Source organism: Ictidomys tridecemlineatus, chromosome 12, assembly GCF_052094955.1.
Source record: "Ictidomys tridecemlineatus isolate mIctTri1 chromosome 12, mIctTri1.hap1, whole genome shotgun sequence".
Taxonomy (NCBI): domain Eukaryota; kingdom Metazoa; phylum Chordata; class Mammalia; order Rodentia; family Sciuridae; genus Ictidomys; species Ictidomys tridecemlineatus.
In genome coordinates this window covers 109273984-109291631 of record NC_135488.1, presented here as the reverse complement: position 1 = coordinate 109291631, position 17648 = coordinate 109273984, and positions in this window count along the sequence as shown.

The following is a 17648-nucleotide window of genomic DNA, read 5'->3' as shown; positions in this document are numbered from 1 at the left end:
CTGATGGGTCGGGAGAGGTCTGAAGCACCCACCTTGCACTTTGTTCTCAGGAGTCCACACTCTGGACATTAACTTACAACAGTGTTTAGATTTAGGAGAATGAAGCTTCAGAAGGCAAGGAGTCACCACCCAGAAAAGCTCCTCCTCGTCCACCCTGTGTCCACTGTGAGGAGTGACTGAGTGGGATGTCTGCCCATATGTCGGGTGTGGCCAACTTGCACAGCAATGGCTTAAACTCACTGTAATGGTTAATTTAAATTGTCAACTTGATCCGATTAAGAGATGCCAAGGATTAAAAGGCTATGGGTTCATCAATGAGGGTGTGTCTAGGAATGATTGGCATGTGGGATAGCCAACTGAAATGGAGACCCTCCCTAACTGTGGGCAGCACCGTCCAATAGGATGGTGGCTTGGATGGAATAAAAGGTGGAAGAGCAAGGAAGCAGCAGATGCAAGCTTGATGCTTCTTGAACGGGGTTCTTGATTGCTGCTGCCATCATCTGAAGATATCAGACTCGCTTCTTCACTCTTCCAAAGTGGACTCTGCCAGTGATTCCCCAGAAGCCTTCAGTCTTGGACTAGGGTAGCACCATTGATCCCTCTTGCTGTGGGGCTTCAGCCTCTTGGACTGCGTAGCTACTGGTTCTTCCAGCTCTCCAGGCTGCAGATGGCCACTGTGGACTGTCCAGCTTCTGGTTTTGTGAGCCAAACTAGTAAGTCCTCTTTTTATAATTATACTTCCTGTTGATCCTGTTCCTCTAGAGAACCCTAATACACTCACTGAGTCAGTATTTTGACAAGATATAATTAACCCTTAACAAGGGATGTCTGTCCACATGGCTCAGCCTTGGCAATTACTTCCCCTAGGGGACTTTGCCTTCCTGCCCTCAGGATCAGGGTCCTACCCTGGACAACCTGAAGTACCCTTGTAGTTCTGAGAGCTTAGGATTCTAGTTCCCTTAAAAATACCCTCTTGGGGGTTGAGAAACAGTGAACTAGAGAGAGGTCTGCCCAGCTCTCTCAGAAGAGGTGACCCATGTGCAAATCGTCTTGGAAAGAGAATCAGGGGCTCTGCTCATCATCCTTTATTTGGACTCTGGCATTGGTCGCGTGCACTCACTTCAGGTTTCTGAGCATTTGTAGCAGCAAGTTAGTTTAAAAAAATACCACCAACAGCCTGGCACGGTGTTGCACGCCTGTAATCTCAACAACATGGGAGGCGAAGGAAGGAAGATCAGAAGTTTGAAGTTAGTCTCAGCAACTCAGTGAGGCCCTATGTCAAAATGGAAAATAAAAAGAAATAAAAAGGGTTGTGAATGTACCTTAGTGGCAAAGCGTTTCTAGATTCAATCCCTGGTACAAAAAAAAAAAAAAATCCATGAATAGAACTACAGGCCTCAGGGGCAACGTGCTTGGGTGGAAGAGGATATGCACTGTGTGGTATCTGGACGGCGGGATATTAACATTGGATGCAGTCTGGCTCCAGGTCCGTGTATGGAAACCAAGATGCTCTCCTGCTGGACTGTGTCAAACAAGCGCTAATGAAGAGCAGTAGCTCAGCAGGAGAGATCTGAGCTGAAGAGTCTAGCTGTCCTTCCCCACAAGGAGATTCTCCTTTCTTTCTTGCCTTGAATGATCTGATTTATATTTTTAGTTACAGGAACGTTCTTTGAGGAGTAATGTTATTGGGGAAACAACAGAGAGCAGGCATGGGACCTGGCCCTCTGCAGGAGGTAGGGCTTCATCTCACAATGAAGGAGTAAAGCCTGATGTGATCTAGCTAGACCACAAGCCACGTGAGGGAGAACTGGTGACACAAAGGAAAGAAAAGAAACATGGGAAGGTCTTAGTCTCTGCTCTCAGATCCCTGGGCACAGGGGATGATCTTGCTTTGTTTGGTTCCACGGTATTATTCACTCCAGGGCTTAGGAGGTTAACAGAAAGTAAATGGAGGTTTGCTTGGATGAATGAGTGAGTGAGTGCATTCAAATGGCATATCTAGAATCAAACAAATGTAAAGCAAACACAAGATATATATTTGGCTGAATGCATAATTATTAAAAAATAAATACCAGTTAATTAGCTAGTGTCTCTTTTGAGAAGTAGGCTCCTCACCTCTAGGATGAGCAGATATTAGCAGAATGACCTTCTGCTCGGAAAGTCATCAAAATGCCACCCCTTCTGTGCTTGGACCACATGCCCAGCTGTCACTATTTGGATTTAGACTGTGATATGTTATGAGTGGTAGCCGCTTGGGATAGTTACCCCAAATATCAAAGCAAAGAAAGAAGCACTTCTTTTACTGGCCTGCCTCTGAATTTCATATCTATTACGACATTGTTTCGTCAGAACCTCAAGTTTTCTCTTAAGTAAAGTATAGATAGTTGAAAAGAAATGAGAGAAGACCCAGAAAGTCTGGGTAACTGCTTCCAGGCAAAATTGGATATGTCATGGAAGATAAAATAAAAGATGAAATATCCTTTACTATGTGCAAGTTTTCTAAATCTATCAGAAGTATTTAATTATAGCTGTAAAAATTGTCATCAAAATGGCCTACCCTAATATGAACATAAAAAGATGAAGACCCATGAAGTTTTCATTGGTTAATTAAAATTTCTTAATTTAATGAACTGCCATTCTGATAGATTAAGTAAATATGGTATGCCCTGTGGTTTATAAACGAAACATCCCAAATAAAAATGATTTAAAAGAATGAGACTCTTTGTTTCGTTCATTCATTAATTTATTCATCTGATTTCACTATAGTTTAAATGACACACATACTATCAAATGTAATAGAGGGATTAGGACAGTGGATGAAGCTCCATAAACATCATTGCATGTATTGATGATCATCTATTTCAGTGCTCAACCACGGCACATTCAGAGGAAGAAACCCTCTGAATGGAACACTGCATTTCACGAAGGATAAAGGACGTCATCTACAAAGACGTGGCCACAGTGGGTTGCCACATAGATCTCATCTGGATGTCTGGATGAGATGAAGCTGCCAATGACTCTGGGTTAGAATAAGCCTGAGGAATAAGGATTTTGATTCTTGGGGCCTATCTCTCCAACTACCGAATGGTAATCCTTTCTCAGAGATTGTAAAGTTTAGAAATATTGCTTCATTGACTGATAAAATTCCAGTCCAGGGCTTGCCATTCAGTGAACACAACAGCATTGGCTCTTGTAGGGACATAAGTCAACCTCATGAACCCAGCAAAGGGGTATCATTCTGACCATGGGCAGTGTGCCATGCTAACCAGACTGTATGTCTACAGGCATCTTGTAAAGGACTCTCTTTTGTCCTCCATTGTATGCAGATCTGCACAGTCATTAACTGTATAATGATGTTCAGTCAATCACAGACTGCTCATATGACAGTGATCCATATTATTTAGTGTGTAGCAGACAATGCCATCTAAGTGCATCTGAGTACATTCTGTGATGTTTTCACAATGACCAAATCACATAATAGTGCATTTCTTAGCCTGTATTCCTGTTGTTAAGTGTTACCGGACTGACTTTATTTTAACTGAAGTGACAATTGTCTAGACCACTTGAGCTGAAACCGCTCCTGGATCCAATTTTCTAAAGCTGGAGATTGACTGACGTCACTATTTTCCAACCCTTTATTCATATCTCCTCACCACCTCATGAAGTTGCCTTTTACCTTAATTTTCTGATTTATCAGATCCCGGGTCCATGTCTGAGGATTCTTGGGACCCTAACAGCTGCCCAGGTTAACTTGTTGAGAAGAAGGCCAGGAGATTTGTGAGAGGGACCATGTAGAACTGGAGGGCTAGCAGGGAGCAGTGGACTTCGTCCCTTGCTTTTCATCAGTCCCAGGGTCATTGTCACTGGGTCTGGGGCACTGAAGGACATGATAACATTTAAACTTTTGTACGTATTAGCTGTTCAGAGCCCTCCACCAAAACATGACACGTGTTTCCAGGGCCAGTCTGTGGATCTTGGGCTCTCAGAAAATGGCTTTGGTGACTCCACCTGTCCATCATCAGTCCTCACATTCTTTTAGGGATTTGAGATCTCATATTGGCTGTGAAGCTTCCTTAAACTCTGGCCCAGTATTTTTCACCATGTGAAGTCCAGCATCTTTGTTCTTCAGTGTTCTGTGGAGATGCGGTGGCTTGTCAGGCATTCGGGCTTACCATTCCACCACTTCAACCAGCTCCACTTTCCTTGGGTACACCTGTTGTGATTTGGGGGGTGGGGGTTAGACAAAATGGTTGAAGAACAAAGGCCTAAATCAGAATTTCAACAAATAAACCATATGGTTCAATATCACAGATGCAGATTCTTTGGCTCCCTGTAAACTCTGATCTGTAGGCCTAAAATAGGAGCCAGAAATCTGCTCTGTAGAAAGTCATTCATGGACCATAACAAAGATGTTTTATGGCCTCGGGGCCCACAGGCCTCTATTAGAACAGTCTTCCATGGTGGAGTCACTACCTGTGTTGGCCACTGGACAGCCATTCATTCCATGCAACTAAAGGGCGCTTGATGCATATTTATCATGATAGTCATCGTCACTTAATTAATTTCACTTAATTTTACCTAATGTAAATTTAAATAGCCACAAGTACTATCTGACTAGCAGCACCCTTAAGATGCAGACACCCTTCCTCTTCTTGTTCCAAGACTCCATTCTGTTGGACCATTCTCAAGTTTAGGGGCACAGATTAATACTTATTACATATCTGGGAATAGATAGATAAAGAATTTGGGCTGGGGTTGTGGCTCAGTGGCAGAGCTTTTGCCTAGCATGTGTGAAGGCACTGGATTTAGTGCCCAACATCACATAAAAATAAAGAATTAAATAAAGGTATTGTGCTCATCTATGGTTAAAAAAAATTTTTTTAAAAAGTTTGTTGTCCATTTCCTCCTAAGGCTCAAAGTCTAGCGAGGAAGATCCTTGTGAAGAAGTTTCTGCCCAATCAGAGGCAGAAAAGAGATTCTGATCACTGCAGACTTATTTTCATTCATTCTGGATCCTTGTATCCATGATAGATCTTTGTCAGAGAAGTTCTGTTTCAGAATTTAGGACCAACGTGAAGTTACATTAGTGGCTTCCTGGTGGGGTGGGTATGATAGAATGACCACAAACATATGACTCTGGAATGGGACCTGGGGGTCCAAAGCCTTGTTCTGGCCTTTCTTAGACATGTACCCTTGGGAAGTGTGTCCAACCTCTTTGTGCTTCAGTTTCCTCCCTGTAAATTGGATATAAAACTATAACTTACTGCCGGCCATTGTTAGAAAGAGTGTGTTGCGTGTGTAACACCATGTTTGCACATGGCAGCTGCCTGTGTCAATTCAAGTGACTGAGAGCAAACGCCCTGGAGCTTTAGAATCTCAGAATTGCCACCTACAGCTCTGAGAATGGGAAGATTTACTCAATATCTCTGTGCAGTTAAAGAAATATTAAACTCAGCGATGATGTTTAAAGATGGCAAACAGACTTTATCAAGGGAGGTGGTGCTGTTGCAGTAGGTATGGGACCATTCTGTGGGATTTTGCAGTAGGGGAGTGAGATGGAGCCAATGGAAATATATAGTCAAGGAGCAGGATGGGGGTTGGTAGATGGCAAATGACAATGAAGGAACATGGAGGTGGGGTTTGGGCTAAACTGACCTAACTGGGTACAGGCCAAAGGACAACCAGGGAAATCAGAGACCACCTGAGTCCTGGAGGAGGACCAGGAGCCCAACCAGAAGTACACCATGATCAGACATTGACAGTGGGGGCTCTGGTTAAAGGGATGTTGCAGGATTCTCATGAAGATTGGATAATGTGCAGACAAACACAGTGGGTCTTCAAGTCAGTTTTAGCTGGACTGAGTGCCCAGGACCCTGAGTGGAGTTTGAGCAAGGAGGAAATCTGTAGGTTCCTCAGTTTTCTCCTCTGTAAAAATGGGATTTATTAGACAGCAGGGCTCATGTAGGGAGGCCGTGTACCTGGGTCTGGCTCCTGGTAAGTGCTTCCTAAGCATCATACTTACCTATTTTTTTTTATAACTGATTGGTGGATGTCTCTTTCAATGCATGTTTCCAAGTCATCAACGAAACCAGCATCCAGATAATCATAAAAGGCATACGTTTCATGTCTCCTTTTGGTTTAAACTCTTTCTGTATGCTATCACCTTCATCTCTCTCTTTTTTTGTAAGACTTTTATTTTTATTTCTTTCTATATGGTGCTGAAGATTGAACCCAGTGCCTCATGCATGCTAGAGGAGTGCTTTACCCCTGAGCCACAACCCCAGCCCCCTTTTTTGTAAGACTTTTAAAAAATTCTTTTGTGATATGTTATACCAGGATGCATGCTGACATAACCACGAAAGCATGAAATACCACCCACTCCAAATCAGTCCCTAACACTCTTCCTGTCCACCAACCCTGCTTCAATCTACTTACAGTTTATTTATTTTTGTTTTTATTCTTTAATTAGTGTCCTGTGATACACTGGATGCCAGGAAACACCCTCCACATCCCTGCATCCACATACAAAAGTTCAGTCAGATTCATCTCATTGTGCCTCACCTCTCTCTGGGTCCCTATCAATCATCCTCTGCCTTATTCCTCAGCTTAAAACAAAACTGTGTGCTCTAGTCATAAAAAGGCCTTGCAGGGTCATGCCTTCATGTGCATGGTCTTTGCAGGTGCTGCTGCTTCTATCTGGAACAGTCATTCCTTATCTTCTTCACTTTGTCTCTCCCCCAGTCTTCAAAGATGAGCTCAGCTGACAAACCCAGAGCAAATGCCTTCATTTTCTCCTAACCTGCTCCAGCTGAGTTAGGTTTCCCATCCTTCTTAGGATGCAACTTCATATTTATCTCTATCACAGTAATTATCTGAGTAAATCAAATTCTGTGCTCTCCCCACTCTCGGTGAACCCTCTTTCATAACCATATTCTTTGCAATTTGCATATGGCCTTCTGCTGAGGATAAGTAACTCAGTAAGTGCACAAGGAATGTGTAAGTGACAGTTCATAAGTCTTCACTTACAACCACAGGAATTTAGAGATGCTAATTTGACAACCCTCAGAGAGGGGTGGCACACAAAACTACCATCCCACAGGTAGAGTGTAACTAGCCCGAGGCTGTGGGAGGGTTCATAACAGGTAGTTTATGTGGCAGACCGTGCTTCTCCAACAACTCTGTCTAAGGCTAGAATGGGACATTTATTAAAAACACTGGCAAAGTCTGTCAAAGTGAGACCTCTCATATCCATAATTCCTACCATCTGTAACATCTTATGTAACATAAGATCCCCAATTACCAGAAGCTGTGTTAATCCATCATCTGTCTTAAATATTTTTAGATGTTCTTTATATACTCTATTTAGTTCCCCTTTCTGCTTTTTTGAGTCTATGCTCTCTACTTGCCACAATTAATTTTGTTCTGGATTTATCATATTATGGGACTATCCAAAATCTGTTGGGAACGGTTTTCAAAAGTAGAATGGTATGTAATAATTTATATTGAAGCCACAAAAAATTACAAGTCTGTTAATTAAGGAGAGACAATCAAATTTTCTTCTCTCAATATGTTACACATAGAATTCTTTCTACCAGAATAAGAAGTTGCTCTGTTAGATCAGTTTTATTATTGATACTAATAGAAAAGAAGACAGTGAATTTTCAGGAAATTACTAATGATGATGATTTCAGAATGCATCTATTCTACCTAATCTTAATTAATTTTTAATTATCTTGTTTTAATACTAAGGAGTCATTTACTCTTCAAGTTCCAGTTTACATAAAGAAATTCTTAGACCAATAAATATGAACAATTATTTACCATTTGTTAAATAAAAAGAAGATATAGAACTATTCTTTTATTTATAGTGGAATAGCAATACTATTATTTTGGCCTAAATAGAATTATGTACCTTGTGACTTACCGAGTTTCCCCTCAGTGCAAGATTAGAATCAAAGACTAGAAATCATGCCCCAAAGATCCTTTAAAAAAAATAAAACATTATCATTGACACACCTGGAATGGGAGGTGACATGCAGTACAATTTCCCACTCCTTTTGGGCTGTTGACAGTGTCAGCTGTAGCTGTGGTGGACAGTTCTCATATGCATGGCCAGTAGCCTCCTGCTACAGAATGAACATCCCCCCCCCAAATCCACAGGTTCAATTCCTAACCCCAGTGAGATGGTATTAGGAGGGGAACTTAGAGTGATTAAGTCATGAGACTAGAGCTCTCAGAATGGAATTAGTGTCCTTATGAAAGAGACAAACCAGATAGTGGGCCCTCTTTTTACCCTGCTGCTTTGATATTTCTTAGCCTCCAGAACTGTGAGAAATAAAATTCTATTGTTTGCAGACCACCAGCTTGTGGCATTATGTTATAGCTGCCTGCATGAACCAAGACACCTACTCAGGTGCTGGACTCTCTCACTCCACTTTTCTGTTTCCCTGCTTTCTCTGAAACCAGGGAAGGCTCCTCTGCCCACACCCAGGTGTCACACAGGAGGACTGGGTGGGTATGCACCCTGGGACAAAGGCCGGCAAACAGAGGTATACTCCCTACACTCCAGCCTTTCAAAGAGACAACACTTAGGAGCTCTCTAAAGGGTTCTCGAGGGTTTTGTGAAGGCTGAGCTCCAGGTGCCCACAAAGGTAGCCTGCTCCAGGCACAGAGTCGTCAGGAGGCCTCCTCACCTGTCTTCTCTCTGTCCTCCTGCCTCTGCTTCCTGCGTTCACCACCGAGTTCTGATGCTAGGTTCTGCTTTGGGGAGAATCTGAGCTAAGATATTAGGCTACAAAGAAAAAATGTGTTGAATTCCAAAATGATAACCATACTGGAGACACAGCCTAACCTAATGACAAAATTAGTACGAAAACCCCCCAAAACCCTTAATATTTAAAATTACTCTTAAATAATAATTAAAGAGATGGAACACTATGCACACCCTAGGAAGATTAGAAGAGCCTAGTAAAAATGATAATGACATTTGGCTGCAGAAAAATGCATGTCCTGAAAGAGATTTTGTATGGGGAGAGAAAAAGTACTAAACAGTCCACATGAGAAAGTATAAAAATAAGAAGTAGGACTGTTAATAAAGAGAATTTTAAGAAGGTAGGACACAATAAAGATAAGGATTACTACAGTAGACACCATTTATAACTAACAAGTATTGATTGGTTACTATATGCAAGGCCCTTATTAAATTTTTATAATTAACATCATTATACAGATGATTAAATTGATGTGAAAATAAAGTTGCCCAAGTTTATACATATAATAAATTATGAGACCTGAATGAAAACCTAGAGTGTCTCAATCTAGAAGCCCCTCCCTTTCTTAAGCCATTTACTGCTATTCAGTAGTTACTTCCTATAGCACACACACACACACACACACACACACTCACACACACACACTCACACACACACACACACACACTCACACACGTATATCCACGATAAATCCTGTGTTTGTCAAATCAAGGTAAAAATGGAAGAATCTCAGATTCAAAAAATTAGTTTCAAGGAAGTGGATATTAACTACAGATTAAATAAGTTGCAAAATTATTGCTAAATATTTTCAATGAGGACAAAACGTTTGATTTTCCTATCAAAATACAAACCACCAACTGTCAAAAGAAATGAAGAAGGCTCAAATATGGGAACAATTGATAATACTGAGACTACCTCAGTTTATAAAGAGGTTAAAACAGTTTCTTGTTTCAGATCTTCAAACAGCATAGATTCTATGATTTTAAAAAAGTTTTGTACTTAAGAAAAAGGAAAAAAATCTGTTTCTTTAAAGAAGCTAGAAAAAAAACTGTGACAGAACTATAATCTTGCACTCATGCACACATAAACATACAAGAGATTAATATCACTGTTAATTTGGATAAAAATCATAGAGAAGCCAACAGTATACACTATCACTCTGTAAAAGCTTATACCGATGGCTCTGTAGAATGCATCTCAGGACATATAAATGGTACAATATCCAGGAACTTGTCCAACATTTCTTGATAACATTTTATCTTGCAAAAACAACATGATCTCATCAGATACTTACAAGGGTATTTGGCTAAATAAACTGTTAATTTTACAAAGAAATTTCCCAGGCCTACCATGCACCAGGTTTATTAGCAATGATGAGGGAGTGGTGAGCAAAACACAGATGGACTCTGACTTCATGAAGTTTATAGTCTGGCACAGAAACTAATAATTATAACAAAGCAATTATGAATGTGTGCTAACGATGGGGTAATATTGTGGTTTATTATAACTCATACCTAGGAAAGAAGTAAAAATATAAGGACTCAAGGTGGGGCTTCCCAAGAAAATTATATTTAATCTGACACAAGAAGATTGCGAAGGAGTTAAATAGGTCAGTGATTTTGGTGGAAGGTGAATTCTACTCAAAATCTTCCAGAAAATGGAAAAGGAGAGTAAGTTCCTAATTTATTATATGGGGCCAGTATTTCTCTGCTATCAAAACCAGAGACAGTCAGTACAAAAAAGCAACTGCAGACCAGTATACCTCATAGGCAGATGTAAGAATTATTGAGATATTTCTAGAAAATCAAATACAAAAATGTATAAAAGGGTAATAAGTCATAACTACGTGGAGTTTACCTCAGTAATAAAAGGTTGGTTTAACATAAAAAATCAATGTAATTCATTATATTAATAGACTAAGAAAGAAAAAATAATCATTTGAATAGATTAATAAAAATCATTTGACAAAACTCAACATGTATTCCTGATTAAAAAAAATTTTTTCAGCAAAATAAAAAAGAGATTTTTCAACCTACCAGATGGCATCTGTATTAGTCAGCTTTTAGTCTCTGTGACCAAAATAACCCAAGAAGAAAACTTAGAGGAGAAAAAGGTTATTTTATCTCACGGTTTCAGAGGTTTAGTCTATAGTGGGTTGACTCCATTGCTCTGGGCCTAGATGAGGCAGAAGATCATGGCAGAAGGTGTGTTGGAGGAAAGCCACTCTGCTCAATATGGCCAGGACACAGGAGTGCATGTTGACTACAGGGAGGATGTACCCTTCCTGTGCATTTCCCCAGTGACCTACTTCTATAAGCCATTTCCTCCTACCTGCCTGAAGTTACCTCCCAGTTAGTCCATTCAAACTAAAATGGACTGATTAGGTTACAGCTCTCACAATCCAATCATTTCAACTCCAAACTTTCCTGCATTAATACAGGAGCTTTTAGGAGTTACCTTACATCCAAACCATAATAGCATCTCCTTAAAACCTGCCACTAACATCATTCTTACTGATAAAAACTGAATTTTCCCACACTTAAGATAAGGAACTAGATAGGAATGTATGCTCTCACCACTTCTATTCAATGTCACACTGGAGTTTTAGTGTTGCAGGTCAGGAAAGATAAAAAAAAGGGGGGGGATTCAGATTGAAAAAAGTACCATTATTCACAGATTATCTATTCAACAACATCTTATTATTATTATTCAAGATTATTCTATTCAACAACATCTTATTAAATAAGGTCTAAACAAATGGAGAGATTTACTATATTTATGAATCAGAAGACTCAGTATGGCTAACATGTTGACTTTTTCTAAATTGATAAATATATTCTAAGAAACCTCATTAAAAATCTTGGTAAGACTTATTTTTTTGGTAGAAATTGAAATTAACTAGATGATTCTAAGACTCATATGGGACTGGAAAATCTAAACCATTCAAAACTACTATGAGAAAAAAACAAAATTGGAGACTTGGTATTATCTGCGTTAAAGATTTAGTATGAAGCTACATCAATCAAGACAGTATTAGTGGTAAGTTAGACTAATAAGTAAATGGCCTTGGATAGAATTTAGCATTAGGTGCTCATTTATGTGGTCAATTTGTATTCAATGGAGGCACAGAGCACTTCAGAGGAGACAGGGTAATCTTTTGAACTATTATGCAGGAAACATTGGGATACACATACAAATACAGAAGTTCAAGCTATACCTAACACCATATACGAACAATATTTCAAAACAATTATAAATTTAAATGTAAAACCTACATTTCCTCTAAAATGTTCAAACTTTTGGAAGGAAACTTCAGAGGATATTTGTGGCTTTGGATTAGACAAAAAATTTCTCAGTCACAACACGAGGAGTACAATCTATAGCAGAAGAAGAATTAATAAATTGGACTTCAACAAAATCAAGTTGTGCTTTTCTAAAGCTACTTACTGTAAAGGAGAATGAAATGACAACCATAGACTGGGAGAAAATATTTAAAAACTATATAACTGATAAAGTATTTATATTCATAACACATAAATAACTCTCAGAACCCAATAATAGAAAAACAAGACAATAAGCAAGCAAAAGATATGATTGCACCTTTCACCAAACAAGACATATGGATGGAAACTAAAACACATGAAAATATTCTTTATGTCCTTAGTCTTCAGGGAAATGCAAAATAAAACCACAGTGAGATATTACTGCAATTTATTAGAATGCCTAAATTTTTAAAGGCTGCTTGTATCATTTGTTGGCAAGGCTTTGCAGGCATCTGAAACAATCACACACCACTGGTGCAAATTTAAAATGATCCAATAAACTTAGAAAACAATTTGATAGCTTCTTAGAAAGCTAAACTATATAAACCAGACATTCTTCTCATAGGTAAATGAAGCATAAGTTAATAAAAATGCTTGTGAATTGATGCTTTATTTGTGATAGGCAAGAAAAGAAAATATTTAAAGAATGTATTAACAGACTGCATTCTACGTATATGGTAGAATCCTATTCAACAATGAAAAGAAACAGCTTATTGGAAGCATGAGCAAATAGATGAATTTTAAGGTATTTATGATGAGTGAACAAAGTCAGGGGAAAAAAACCCCAAATGCATACTGTCTGATTCTATGTATAAGATTCTGGTCAATACAGATGGATCTATAGTGACAGCATCAGACCAGTAGTTGTTGGAGAATGGCAGGGCTGGTTGTTGAGAAGGGTGACAAAGGGCTTGAAGAATGCTACGGGAATACTGGCCATGTCTATTACAATGATCATGGTGATGGGTTTGTGGGGTGTGTGTGTGTGTGTATGAGTATTTTAAAACTAACAAATATGTAGTTTAAATAGGTTCAGTCTTTTGTATATCAAAAAACCTCAATAAAACTATTTAAAAAGCAAACTGAAATAATTTGGAAAAAAACAAATTTTATGTATTTGTATATGTACAGACACTCACTTCCATCCCCCCTACATACACATTGGCCTGGAAGGATGCCCATTATATATTTTAAATGAAAAATCAGTTTACAAATTATTTATAGTATGACTCTATTTTCATAAAAATTAAATTCTTACTAGTCTATGTAGACAACAAAATAATGAATACCAAGATGCCAAAATATTAGAAGTAGTTTTATAAAAGTGGTGCATTGTGGGAAACACTATTTTTTAAAAGATATTTTCCATGTGTCCCTTGTAACAAGGCTGAAGCTAAGTTTCTAAGCTAGTAGAGTGGAATCATTTCTCAAAAGTGCTTTTGGTCACAGCTCACTCTGGCTAACTGGCTAACTCTCTGTTCTCTTATTTAGTGTAGCAGTCTTGAAGGCATTTGGGTTTCATAATCCAGCAACCATCCTCCAGGTAAGCATACCTGCCTATGACCAGCACGTTTACATTTCTCTCTCATATCGATGACAATCTTGTCCCTCCTGGCCACCATTGTAAATGCTATGCTCCTGCTGATTGTGTCTCTATGGCGTGTAACAATGTTGGCATTGAACTGGAACACCGTGATCCATCAGCTTTGTGGAGGTATGTCACTCCTGGCCCTCTGAAAGTCTTGCCGTAGCCCAGGTAGCTTTCAGCATTTAACATGGCTCATGTTTGCCTCCTCCTCCCCATGCTTGGGTTTGGGTAGTATCAAGCAGTTTGGTAATAAACATTTGTGATTACATCTCCTAATTCTCCTTCGCTCAAATGTGTCATTGAATAATAACTCATACCTGAGGCTTGCTTTTTGAATAATAACTCACACCTTTGGCTTGTTTTAGATTGACCATTTGGGGGAAATGTTTCTACTGGAATGTTCTATTGACGTTTTATTGAAAGATTCTGGGGTGATTTGTCTATCTGAGAGTAGCAGACCTAATGAGAACCAAGGTCCTGGCAGGAGTAACAGGCTCTGGTGGCTGTGGCTGGCCTGGAGCATGGATATCATGGTTCACACTTGCTATTGTGAGAACACAAAAAGGTTCTCTTTCTCCCAGGCTCACAGCCCATACCATGAACATGGCTTGAACCCAAATCCTTTGCAAAGTGGAGCTCCAACCAGTGGGGGTCCAGCAGGTAGGGCTGCAGTTGTATATAAGAACCCGAAGTTGCTCTGCTTGGGGTGGCAGCAGGACCTAGGCTTCAGGTCTGGGTTGAGGAGGACATTTATTTAAATATGGCCCACTAAACATGCTCCAGGAATACATTGAGGCATGTCATGTACACTGTCTATTAGGGGATGCAAATAGGGAGATTAGAGATAAAGTACACAGAGGTACTGCCTTTAAGGAATCATTGTCCAGTGGGGAAGAGATAAATGAACACACAATGCATCATGATAAACATTCATGCACACACACCTACCCACATACACATGTGTATATATAATATTTTGATATTATACAATATATTATATGCTAGAGATATCTATATTTCTCTCTCTCTCTCTGTGTGTGTGTGTGTGTGTGTGTGTGTGTGTGTGAGAGAGAGAGAGAGAGAGAGAGAGAGAGAGAGAGAGAGAGAGAGAGAGAGTCACACCGGAAAGTAACTAACTTTGCTAGAGTAGCTCACAAAAAGGTTCATAGAAGATGAAACATTTTGGCAATATCTTCAGGATGAATAGGATTTCACGAGGCAGATGATGAGGGGAAATGGAATTTCAGACAGAAGGAGCAGCATTACTAGCCACACATAAATATGAAAACAAATAGATGGTATGTTAGAAAACAGCACATTTTTGTAGCTTGAGAAAATGGGATGGCCTGATTGACAGACAGTCAGTGTGATAGGGAGATTGGATGGTCCATCTCAGAAAGGGCCTTGGGGCTCAGACTAGTGGGTCTGATGACATAGTGTTCCTACAGAATGCTAATGTCCTGAGAAATTACAGATGTTCTGTGAAATACGAAAGAGTTCTCAGACAAATACATTTGAGAATTCCTATATATTACACAGTTAAGCCCTCATCAAGAGTCACAATGTCAAACAAATCTGGTAGTAAAAAGAATAAGCAAATAATCTCTTTAATGGTTTCCACAAATGCTTGAAAATTGAAACCTCTCCCTCATGGAACACCGCATTAACATCTCTGCGAATGTACCTCAAGAAAATTTCTAAGGACACCATTATGGTCAGATGCATGAAAAGCTGAGTACTGGCTGTGTGGAAACTGAATCAGTGATCTGGCAAAGAGGAGAAGAAGTGGGGTAACCAAAGCAAACCAGACTGGGAGTTGTTGGTATTTTGAGAACTCTCTAGAAAGACTATGTGTTAGGACTTAATGATCAACTAGAGGTGTGGGGCTTAAAAATGATTAGCCATTTCTATAAATTAAGCTTGAATCTAAAAATACCATGATACCCCCAAACATGATTCCTGCATCTTCCTAAAACCACTTTCTGCCCTTCTGGTGTGATATCCCAAAGCCTTGGGAAGAAGGTGAAATGATTTTCCAGCTACTTAGCAATTTCCTTTTAAAGAAACATATTATCTTTGATAACCAGGACTCTAGAGACAAAGTCGAACCAACTAATAAGGCTGCAAATTCTAGACAAATGGCTGTGCTCTGTTAGGGACTCGTAGACTGCTATCCAAGGTGCTGAATCAATTTGTCTAGTCATTGAAACATTGTTTCTGTTGCCCTTCTGCCTTTGACTGTGTAGAACTCGGTTCTCTGACAGAGCAGCAGTCTTGTCCCAGACTGAGCAAGACATTGTATGATTAGCATGTTGGCTGCCTGCCCTTTCCAGGACCAGCTGACTCTGACTTTTGATCAAGAACAGCCTGATTTCTCATCTGGACTTCTGGCATATCAGCCACAGTCTGCACGCTCTCTGTCCACAGAGGTTAAAAATATGCTGAGCGATAAGTAAATATTTCTTCCAAGAATAAAATTGACCATATGAGGGAGCAGATAATTTGTTATTATGAATGATTGCTGAGTGGGAGAAATTAATTCTGAAAGTTTCATTTCAACACACCCAAGTTTCAGGACCCCAGAGTTTCACCTTTGCAGGAAGCCTCAATTGGCCCCTGGCCTATACTGAACTCAGCCCTCTAAAAGGCACATTCTCTGTCCCCAGAAACTCAAAATCTAATGGAGAAAAAAATACATATTTCCAAGTACTGTGAAGTGATCTATATTTTGGAGAAAATGAACTAAATGCAGTAGGGACCCCAAAGAGAGAATTTGAGCCTGGGTTGGGGTTAGGCAGAAAAAGCCCCATGGAGAAAATGGGAGAATGACCTTGACATTGATGAGCAGGTAGATTTCAGATAGCGAGGAAGATGGTGTGCATATATGCTCCTGGAGGTGGAAATGCCTGTGGCATTTATTTATTTATTTGGGAGACAGTAAATGTCAGATTCCACCTAGTGCTCATTATGCTTTCTGTGCATGGGCCATGTCATTCTCACATTCACATACAACACCACTTGCTCTGTACCCTTTCCACGGATATTATTTAATACAAAAGGAATAAATATCTTTTTCAAAGATATTGGCATCGGAGGAAAATACTTAGGTAAGCTCCCCCAACTACTTTTGACCTTCTCCACGGTATAAGGAGGCTCTTAAGTCTTCTGGTCTTCAAACCCCAGCACCAATACCTTCAGCTCACAGGTAGCTTAGGAATGGTTAACAAAATGTAGCTCCTGACTTAAACAAGTTCCATTTGTAAATGAACAGAAAGTGAAGGCAGAGAGAAGGAAACCAAGAAGTGTGAGGTTCAATGGGGAAGACTGGAAAACTTCACAGAGAAAAGATTTCAAAGTGTTTACATGAACTGTTCACCTGAGACTGATCTAGAACTATATTCTGAAACATAAAATCCTATCACAATTTCAAGTGCATTCTGTGGAAGCATTCTGAATGCAGAATGTATTTTCAGAGCACCACTTCCCAGCCATGATAGGATCCCAGATTTTTGTGCAAGAGAAACAGGCAAGGAAAGAAGTAGAAAAAGAAGAAAGTCACAGAGACCTGACATGGCTAAGGTACCTGCTCTCATCGCTTGAGTTGACATGTGAGCAGAAGCAGGAGCACCTAGGACTCCCCTTTACTTACTGCATCCGAGGGGGGTCACATCAGTGAAGTTCTAGACTCATTTACACCAGGACTTTGATATTGAATGGCTTAATGTATTTAATGAATATGAATAGTTTAAATAAATTCATCAAAAATAATTAGTATTATTTAACAGCCACTGAGGTTTTGATGCCATGTATAATACAAACCCTTCAAATAGCAAACACCTAGCAATTCTATCTGCATACTGATAAGTCAAAGGGTGAAATTTTGTGTGAATACAGATTGCAAATATTCACATTTCATTCACAGTTGAGCCCCTCATCCCCATCCTGTGGAGAGAACCCTGAATTACA